Source organism: Neofelis nebulosa, chromosome 4 (genome assembly GCF_028018385.1).
Source record: "Neofelis nebulosa isolate mNeoNeb1 chromosome 4, mNeoNeb1.pri, whole genome shotgun sequence".
Classification (NCBI taxonomy): domain Eukaryota; kingdom Metazoa; phylum Chordata; class Mammalia; order Carnivora; family Felidae; genus Neofelis; species Neofelis nebulosa.
This window is the reverse complement of record NC_080785.1, coordinates 156880674-156890833: the sequence shown is the minus strand read 5'-3', so window position 1 is coordinate 156890833 and position 10160 is coordinate 156880674.

The following is a 10160-nucleotide window of genomic DNA, read 5'->3' as shown; positions in this document are numbered from 1 at the left end:
ACGTTAAAAAAAAATTTAAAAAAAAACACTGAGAATAAACTGAGGGTTGATGGGTGGGTGGGAGGGAGGGGAGAGTGGGTGATGGGCATTGAGGGCACCTGTCGGGATGAGTCCTGGGTGTTGTATGGAAACCAATTTGACAATAAATGTCATATTAAAAAAATAATAAATAGGGGCGCCTGGGTGGCTTGGTCGGTTAAGTGTCCGACTTCAGCTCACGATCTCACAGTCCGTGAGTTCGAGCCCCGCATCGGGCTCTGGGCTGACGGCTCAGAGCCTGGAGCCTGCTTCCGATTCTGTGTCTCCCTCTCTCTCTGCCCCTCCCCCGTTCATGCTCTGTCTCTCTCTGTCTCAAAAATAAATTTAAAAAATGTTAAAAAATAATAATAATAAATAAATAAATAATAAAACATTAAAAAAATTCGAAAACTCACTGAATAAATCAATTACAGAGGAAAACATTGGCTTTCAGTGGGAATGGGTGTCAGAGAACGGGAGCCACAGGGTGCTGAGGGGTGACAATGCTATTTACTGCTCGGAGGTCCCGGACAAACCTCCACTCTTGGCCTGTTGGGTTTTCTCCCAGGTAAGATGGGGGTGTTACAGGACGCGTGCAGCGGATAATGAGGCCATGAGCCTTGTAGTCGTCTATCGTGGGCCCGATAATAGGCTTATTATCATTATATATCATTATTTATAGGCTACTCATTAATTCCAGGGAGAACTTTTAAGGGAGCTATTTGAATCTCGCCGCGAGGTGCTGTGAGTTCGGCGGCCATCAGTTGAAGATCTGGCCCGGGCAAGACGACGCAAGCTGTACCCAAAGGGACAAGTGCTCAGTGCCCGCAGACTCCACGGGTCGTGCTGTCAGACACGGAGCAAATCAAAGATGTCGAAGGGTCCTCTGTCCACCTGCTGGGTGACTTTGATTACACTGTCAAATGCGAGAGTTATATCCCCCTGTTGGACGGAAGAAATCCCAGCGTGGTACTTTTCTGAGAAATCTCGGCCCAACACATGGATGGGAGCAGAGGAGCTAAGGAGAAAAGGGTGTGCGTCTCTCAAAGGGCGCAAAGGGGATAAGTTCAGAGACAGGAACATGTTGAAGGCTATCAGAGCCCCGGACTACGTGAACTGCTCTCTAGTCCTCCCAGGCAGGGGCTGCTGGAGAGCAGCGGGGTTGAGCTCTGAGGGTGGCTCTGGTGTCCATAAGGACACAGAGAGATTCATTCCCCAACTGGAGACAGGTTTCTCTGAGCCAGTTAAGAGGGAGGACTGGGAAGAACCCCGGTCCCTGAGGATTAGAAGGGCGTTGGAAAGGCTGGCTGGGGGCTGAAGGCGCCTGGGGCACTTAAATTGGTAACAATCTTTTCTCCCAATGTTCTAGCCCTTGGCAATAACAGCAGAAAATGGCCGGGCGGGGTGGCGGGGGAGGTTGGTGTGGGTTGGGGGCCTTCATTTGCTGGAGCTGAAAATTGAGAATTAGCAGGCTTTCCTCTGGCTGACTCATGTAGGATGCCAGAGAGGTGGTTTGCCAAATTAACTAAATCTGGAGCGGAGACAGATTTCTCCTTCCATCCTGGTCCTTTGAACTGGTTCAGCCCATTAATAAAACAAAGGGTTGGGGCGCCTGGGTGGCCCAGTCGGTTAAGCGTCTGACTTTGGCTCAGGTCATGATCTCGCGATTCATGAGTTCGAGCCCCGCATCAGGCTCTGTGCTGACAGCCTGGAGCCTGTTTCAGATTCTGTGTCTCCCTCTCTCTCTGCCCCTCCCCTGCTCGTGCTCTGTCTCTCTCTCTCTGTCTCAAAAATAAATAAAAACATTAAAAAAATTTTTTTTAAACAAAAAAACAAAGGGTTAAATGCTACCCGGGTGGATCCAACATCTAAAGGAAGACCAGAATTTTCTTTCAGGACAATTTAAGTGGCGCCCGGGTGGCTCGGTCGTGAAGTGTCTACCTTCAGCTCAAGTCATGATTTCACGGTCGTGGGTTCAAGCCCCACGTCGGGCTCTCCGCTATCAGGGCAGAGCCCACTTCAGATCCTCTGTCCCCCACTCTCTCCGCCCCTCTCTTTCTAGCTCTCAAAAAAAAAAAATGGAAGTAATTAAATAATTAAAAAAAAATCAATTTGACATTGATTAAATGGCCCTGAACAGGTTCACCAGGCTTTTACGTACAAGCCTGAATTTTGTTCCAAAAGCTACTATAATTGCTCAGTGGAGATTTCCAGCGAGAATTCTAGCATCTTGCCAGAAGTTAGGGGTCTGTTTCTCCAAATCCCTTTCAGGATGTTCTCACCAGGCTAGTGTGTGTCATCCAGTGTTTGGCCTGGCCCTCACCACCGAGCATGTGGATTAATTGGTAAAAATCTCAGAAACCAGCTTGGTAAGTTTTGAATAACGAGGCTAAATTCCTCAGCAAACCTATGGGGTTCCTCGGTCACCTTGGGAAACCCTGACCCTGGGGGCGCCTGGGTGGCTCAGTCGGTTAAGGAAGTACCTGACTCTTGATTTTGGCTCAGGTTGTGATCTCACCATTTAGGGGTTTGAGCTCTCACAGCAGACAGTGCCTGCTGGAGAATCTCCCTTTTTCTGACCCTTCCCTGCTCACTTGCTCTCTCTTTCTCTCAAAAAAAAAAAAAAAAAAATGGGGGGGAACTCTTGCTCATAATTCATACTTAATCCAGAGAACTGTAAGAAATTTGGGGTTTCTTTGGTTCCTCAAGTACTTACTTTCATTATTATTTTTAACGTTTTATTTACTTTCGAGAGAGAGAGAGACTGAGCAGGGAGGGGCAGAGAGAGAGAGGAAGACAGAATCGGAAGCAGGCTCCAGGCTCAGAGTTGCCAGCACAGAGCCCAACACGGGGTTCGAACTCACGATCTGTCAGATCATGGCCTGAGACGAAGCTGGACGCTTAACCCACTCAGCCACCACCCAGGCGCCCCTATTTTATTTTAAAGTTTATTTATTTTTGAGAGAGAGAGAGAGAGAGAGAAAGCAAGCAACAGGCGGAGAGAGAGGGAGAAAGAGAATCCCACGCAGGCTCCACACTGTTAGCGCGGAGCCTGATGCAGGGCTTGAGTTCGCCCAACACGAGGCTCGAACTCACGATCCAGGAGATCAGACCGGAGCTGAAGTGAAGCCGGATGCTTAACCGACTCAGCCACCCAGGCGCCCCCGGGACTGCACTTTCTAAACTTAAAACCGGCCGGGGTCCCAGTAAGGGGAGCTCACAGCATTTTGATGACTAAGATCCCATTTCTTAGAAGTTTCCTCTAGAGCAAGAAGAAAAACTCAACAGCCCAGTTTCAACAGGAATAGCCCAGTTCCAGAAGGAATCGGAACAAAGGCCAGTACAGTTCCAATCAGAGCAGCTCAGTTCCGAAAAGGTGGGAGCCCAGAGGCGTCAGTTCCAATAGGAACAATCTGGTGCCCGAAAGGATACAGACCAAAGGCCAAATGAGTCCTCTCAGAAAAGACAAAGCCTTAAAACAGATCCTGAATGAAAACCGGGAGAGCTCAAAACACACAGATGGCAGGGCTTAAAATCCAGGAGAGACTTACCCTCCACGGTTGGGAAGAAAGTATTAGGGTGTTACATCCACACGACTCCTGAAACAGAACGCTACGGGCACCAGTGACAGTCACAACAAAGTTTATTACAATGAGAGGCAAGGCCGACCGATCGGGACCAACACTCTTGATAAGAGTGCGCCCCAAACAGCCGGGGGACAGAGTTTTTATAACCGATCACATCGTTTTATCATCACCTGGGAACAGAACAAAGAAACAGGTTCCAGATGAGTTAGAAACAGTTGCCTAATGAGGTGTTTACTTTAGACTTTCTGCCTCTAAGTTGCAACCAGTGGCTCTCCTGGACCCTGCCTCTGATGCTCTTTTCTTTGAACTTTTGTTTCCTTAATTGGTGAAGCCTAATTTACAAGGGTATGAGGCCTAGTTTACCAGAGCAAAGCAAGGCTGTTATCTCTTAACCTTCAGTGTCAACACAAAGCTGTTATTTTTCAAGCTAAGCATTAGCCCTACACTACAATTTAACCCTTACAAGGGCTCCGTTGGCTCTGTGGGTTCTGGCACCTCTTTGCTAACCAGCCTCAGGATTGTTGGGGTGGGGGTGGGGTTCTTCTCTGGATCCCACTTGTGATCACCAAATAATGTTAATCTTAAAAATAGGGGCGCCTGGGTGATTCAGGTCGCTGAACATCGGCCTCTGGATCTCAGCTCACTTCATGACCGCAGGGTCCTGGGAGCAAGCCCCGTGTTGGTCTCTGTGCTGAGCATGGAAACTGCTTGGAAGTCTCTCTCTTTCTCTCTCTCCCTGTCTCCCTCTGCCCCGCTCTCTCTCTCTCTCTCTCTCTCTTAAAAATAATAATTTTTAAAAATAAAATAAAAATTAAACAGCTGGTTAGTTTACCAGCAAAATGGGTTTATTCGAGAACAGCAGAGAAACCACAACTTGGGACAAGCAAGCTCAGACATAACTATGGGCATGTCAAAAAACAAAGGAGAGGAGGAACAGTTGTTTTATGGAGAAGTTAGTTGGGAGGGGTTGTTTTGAACTAAAGCCCATTGGAGAAAAGCAGAAGTTCAGGGTGATTGACGGCATTTACTAGCTGAGTTTGACACGTTTACTGGCCAAGGGCCAGAGGTAATTGATCTCTTACGGGGAAATGCAAAAGTCTACCTTTTCCCCTTTAGGGCCTGCCATTGATCATTCTTCCCTCTTGATGGCTCTTCTGTTGGATCTGTAATTGACAATTCTTCCTGCAATTGACAGTTGAGTGGTATGGCTCCCCCTTCCCAAGTCGACTTGAGCAAGGTTTCCCTTTATTAACTTTCACAGAATAGACACTGTGTCCATCCACTGGTCTGTTGATGGACTCTGGAGTTGTTTCCACCTCTTGGCTACCGTGAATAGTCCTGCTAGGGACATACATGTACGAGGATTTGCTTGAACACCGGTTTGCAGTTCTCTTGGGTAGCTACCTACCAGGAGAACTGCTTAGGTGATGAGATACTTCCTTCTGGGTGCAACGTGAACCCAGGCCCCCGGGAAGATTATGGAGTCACTCCTGCTGTCTCCAGGCTTCTCCCTTCAGACCTGGCAGGCCTCAGTTTCCTGCAGCCATTGGGGCTGGGTGTGCCTCAGCTGACTTCCTCCACCGTGACTCTGAACCCAAGATTACACCTAAGTAAGTTTCCAGGGCAAGGGATGCAGGAAGTGTCTGTTGCAGAGGGGATGGGAGGGGCTGCTCCCTCCAGAACAGGCACCTGATGCCAGCTCCTTGTGCGGCCCATGAATTCAGAAAACCCAAGGGACCCCATAAGGTAAAAGCAAGGAACCTAAACTGAAACCTGAGCTGACGCTCCCCACCCCCCCCCCCTGGGGGGGGGGGCGGGGAGAATTGACCTCAAAAGGCTCCAAAGTTACAGCATTTTTCCTAGCAAGAAAGTGTGGGTGGGCACCCAGTGCAGCATGAAAAGCCCACGTTTGGTGCAGTGACATTTGATGCAATGGCCCTTCATACCCGCAGTGTATGGAGGTGACGCACGTGCTCTGTGTTGACCCTGCTCCCCAGACCTCTCCCAACTAAAGGAGCCAGGGCTTAGTTCCTCCATTTTCCACGGCAGGAAACTGAGGCACACCCACCCAGGACGCGCCCCCCTTTCCTCCTTGGGGCGGGGAGGCAGGGGGTGACTCGAACCATCACCTGGTTCACACCTACGGAACTGGTTCTCCCCCAAACCAGAGCTCCTGACCCCAACGTGTCAAGACTAGAAATTTCAGACGCGGCGTGAGGCAGGATTCGGATCTTTACCAACCCCAACCGCAAGAACCTTCAAATCCGACTTCCAACTTCCAGAACCTCTCCCATCCCGAGGGCTGTGGGTTCAGGACAGGCTTTCGGGTTGCGGAGTCTTCAAACCCCTTGCAGAGAGCCGAGGAGCCCCTGGGCTCAACCTGCTTTGCTGTCGCCCTTTCAATCATCTCTTCATCGAACACAGGGTGGATCAACCCTGCACGGGGCCCCGTGCCAGGGGCTGGGAAGGCGCTGCTTGCTCACCTCCGGGCCGCGGGGAGCTCACTCTCTGGCTGACGGGGGCGGTGGGGGGAGGGCGGGACCCAATTGGGGTTGAGAGCCCCGAGGGGGCGCGGAGGAGGTGGTAGAGGAAGGTTGCGGTGGGAGCCGGCAGGCAGAGGTGAAGGGGCGGGGTCGGGAGGGGAAGAAGGGAGGGGCCGGCGGGGTGAATTTCTACTGGGCTATTAAGCAGCTCGGCCAGGCGCGGAGAGGGGAGCCTGGAGGGAGGTGAGGCTGGGAGGAGGCAGGAAGGAATTAAACCTGGGGGGGGCGGACGGAGGAAGGTAGGCGGAGGCTCGCGCGCAGGTGAAGCTCTCCCTCCTGCTCGCAGCGCAGAGGAGCCAAGAGGTCAGAGGCTGGACCGTGGTCCGGGGTGAGTGTTGGGGGCCCCTGAAGACCTGGCGGACCTCCGGGGTGGGGAGAGGAGAAGTCGGGGCTCTAGGGAAGCCCAGGCAGGACCCTGGGGTCGGGTCTCCACCGCGCTTACCCTCAAGATGCCGGGAGATCCCGGAGCCCCAGGTCTCAATGACTCCGCGGCCCTCACCCATCGGTGATCGTCGTCGCCGGCATCTCCAAGACCCGCTCGAGCCTGGCGGGCAAGGAAGCCTCTCCTGGCACTGTCCCGTCGCAGCTCTGGACATAGGGAGGCGTCCCTGGACCCCTGTCCCCACTCCCCAGCGCCCACTTCCCAGGAAAGGGCTGAATCGGAATGGAGAAGTGGAGGGCGCTCTTCAGGCTCCGGCTGTTACTCTTAACTGTCGTCGTTTGTGTCGAGATTGTTGGCGCACTGATAGGGTCTGGCAGGAACAGCACCCTGGTGCCCAGGCTGGGGTTTTTATTGTTTCCCGAGGGAACCACCGCTGACCGCCAGCCTTCCCAGGCGCTGGGGACCTCAGCTCACGGCTCCCTCTGGGGTTCCCATCCCTCCCTGTTCGGCCAATGCCTCGCTCGGTGGCCTGGGCAGGGTGCCCTGGTTTTTGAACGCACCTCAGTGTCACCTCCCTGACTGACTAGGACAATGACTCAGCTTCCATTTGGTTGCCCGAGATGTCCGGCCAGCGGCAGTTTTTATGACGGGGGGCCCCCTGACCCCTGGTGACTTTGGGTCTCTGAGTTTCCGTTCCCCTATGTGTCAAGGTGGGGCGGGTTGGAAGGGACTGTGGGGAGGGTCAAGTACGTGGGCTCGCACTGCCGCCGTGGAGTGAGTGGACGTCCAGGGGAAGCCAGCTGTCACTATATTAAATATTACTGTATCATTAGCCACCCTTCCAGGTTCCCCGGGGGTGCGAGTTTTTTTTATGGCCATTTTTCAGATGGGGAAACTGAGCTCTCCCACTTTCCCACCCCCCCCCCCCCCCCAGAGCCTCCTGTAGTCCAGCTTTGGGGCTAGCCCTGCGGGTTCCTAAGGCGGCCACCCGGCCAGGCAAGGGCTGAGGAGTCTAGAGAAAGAGGTGTGGACCCTGCGTCGGGCAGCGGGGGCCCCACTCAACCCAAGTGAGAGGATTCCTTTCCCTTTCTCCCTCACCCGTCGGGTGTGGCAATTCCTTCCAGGTGCCCTGGGTGTGGGGGAACCAAGGAGGGGCCTCGAAACGTCCCTTCTCCAGGCCAGAGCTTGAGGGATTCAGACAGGCTTCCTTGGCCCAGGAACCCCAGGGCTGGGCTAGGTGAGCCTTGGAGGAGGAGGGAAGGTGTTACTGGACGCCTTCTCTTCCTGCCACTGCCTCTGAGGCCCAGAGTGGGACAGTGACTTGTCCCCCCACCCCCCCCCATGAATCAAGATGGCTACCCACTGTGATCCGGCCCCCTGATGGGAGTGTGGCTCAGCTTGATCCCCGTCACGGGGAGCTCACTACCAGCACAGCAAACTAAAGGAAGCCTCATCAGGCAGGGATTGAGGTCCCACGTGACCTTCCTTGGATGAAGGCTCTGTGCCTCAGTTTCCCTATCCATAAAAAACCAGGCCAACAAAGCCCTCCCTGCCAGTCGCAGGTGTGGTGGGTGGAGAGCAGGTGGTCCCAATGGGACCACACACAGGGCTTAAGAAGTGTTAACAGGTGTTAACTCTAATCCTGACCGAAGGAGGGCATGAAGGTGTGGGGGGCTTTCGGGAGGCCCCCAGAGGAAGGTCCCATGAGACCTCGATTCCTCCATCTAGGAAACAAGCCCAAGGATGTCCTTTGAGGCTCGGCTGGGGCAGGACCGGCATTTAGTTCGAGGCCCCAGGTCCCCACCTGGCCCATCCCACATACTCTGAGCAGTTTCTGAGGTGGGCTCTCCCAGGTCACCTCCTCCACGGAGCCATCCTCGACGAGCCCTTTTTTCCTGCCCCCCCCCGCCCCCCCGCCTTCTGCTTACAAAAATAACTTCTACTTCTTGCAAAAATGGACCGGTCCATCATTACTGGGAGGCCTAGCTGGTATGAAATCAGTGATCAGGGTCCAGCGGATCAGGGTTCAAATCCTAGCAACCACTCTTGGCCTTGGTTGGCCGTGTGACCTCTGGTGGGGGGCGGGGGGTGAGGGCTCCCTTTCTGGGCCCAGCTCAGCCACCTGGGAACTGGAGATTTGGTCTGCCTGGAAGGTAGTTCACGGGCTTCACAAGGACAGTCACAGGGATCACGCCCAGGCCGGGGCCTCACGCCCTCTCCTGCAAATACCCTGAGTCCCACCCTTGAGTCTCTTCCAGGAACTTCTCTAGAAAGCTGTCGCATTCACTGCCTTTCTGCCCCTGATTCACACATCAGCTCCGTGAGCACGGGCGTTTCTTGCAGTCTTCTTGGCCGCGTGCCCAGAAACGTATACCAAGGGCATGGCACACACTAGGTGCTCGGCGCTGGCTCAGCAGTCACAGCGTGTACATGACAACGGTCACCGACGCTGATGTTAACTGGTCCTTGTTGGCGCTTCCTAAATGTGTGGTTTGGCTTACAGCCTGTCTCAGGACCCCGGTCGCCATGTGCACAACTGGGGTTCTCCTGTCACCACCACCCCCCCTGCCCCTCCCCTTGCCTTCTGGAAGTCCCAGAACGTTCCATGCCCTTTTCAGAATCCCAGCTGAGCCTTGTCAAGTTAAGTACAGCATGAGGAAGACCCCAGTGAGGCCGGTATTCATTCGCCTGCGGGAAGTGAGCCATGGGTTAGCAGCTGACAGCATCCGGCTTTGCAGATGAGGCCCAGAAGGGACCCGCTACCAGCCCCGGGTCCACTGACGGGGCCGCCACAGCCGACTTCGGGGGCTGTCGGTCTTCCCGGCTGCCGGGTGAGGGTTTTAGCCCTCACTTCTCTGATTCAGAAACTGAGACCCAGCGACTGGGGCAGGGAGTGGATCTGTGTCTGACGGGCCCAGAGAGCGGTCCAGGACTCACCCTCTCCGGGCCTCAGTTTCGTCATCGGGAAAGTGGGAGCATCACGCGGGGAATCCCCTTGATTTGATGGGACCCTCCAAGCCCGTGTCAGGCGGGCCCGCCATGGTCTCACAGGAGCAGGCGTCCTGAACGAACGAACGAACGAATGAATGAATGAATGAATTCTGCTGAGTGGTCAGCCCCTTCTGTACTTAGTGTCTCATCAATATTCAGTGAATCCTTAGTATTTAGTGCTGCGCATTTGCGATGAATCGTGGCCACCCAGCGACTGTATATTTTAGTCTCCGGACCCTTCAGTGGCTTGTTCATGTTCATTGTCATTTGTGTTCATGTTCACTCATGCATCACGAATGCGAACGTGTTCTGTCGTATATTAGAACTCCTGGGTGCTTCCCGCGTATTTAGCCGGTCATTAACGGTTACGAACGTCGGGGTTCATGCTCATTAAACGTATCATGAATATTTCAGCGCTGCGGAGATTTGGCTCTTTAGTGCATTCGTACCTCTTGGTCCTGTCTCTGCTCTACAGGCCCTTGCTAACTCACCGTGACTGAATCGCCGTCGTCCCCCAAGGCCTGTAGGGCAGACGGGGCCGTGGCACCTGTCACGTGCAGCGGGCTTTGGGCTGAAATGAGGCATGAGGAAATTGTTGCTATGTGGGCCGTTGTCTTTTTCCCCCGTTCAACAAACAGC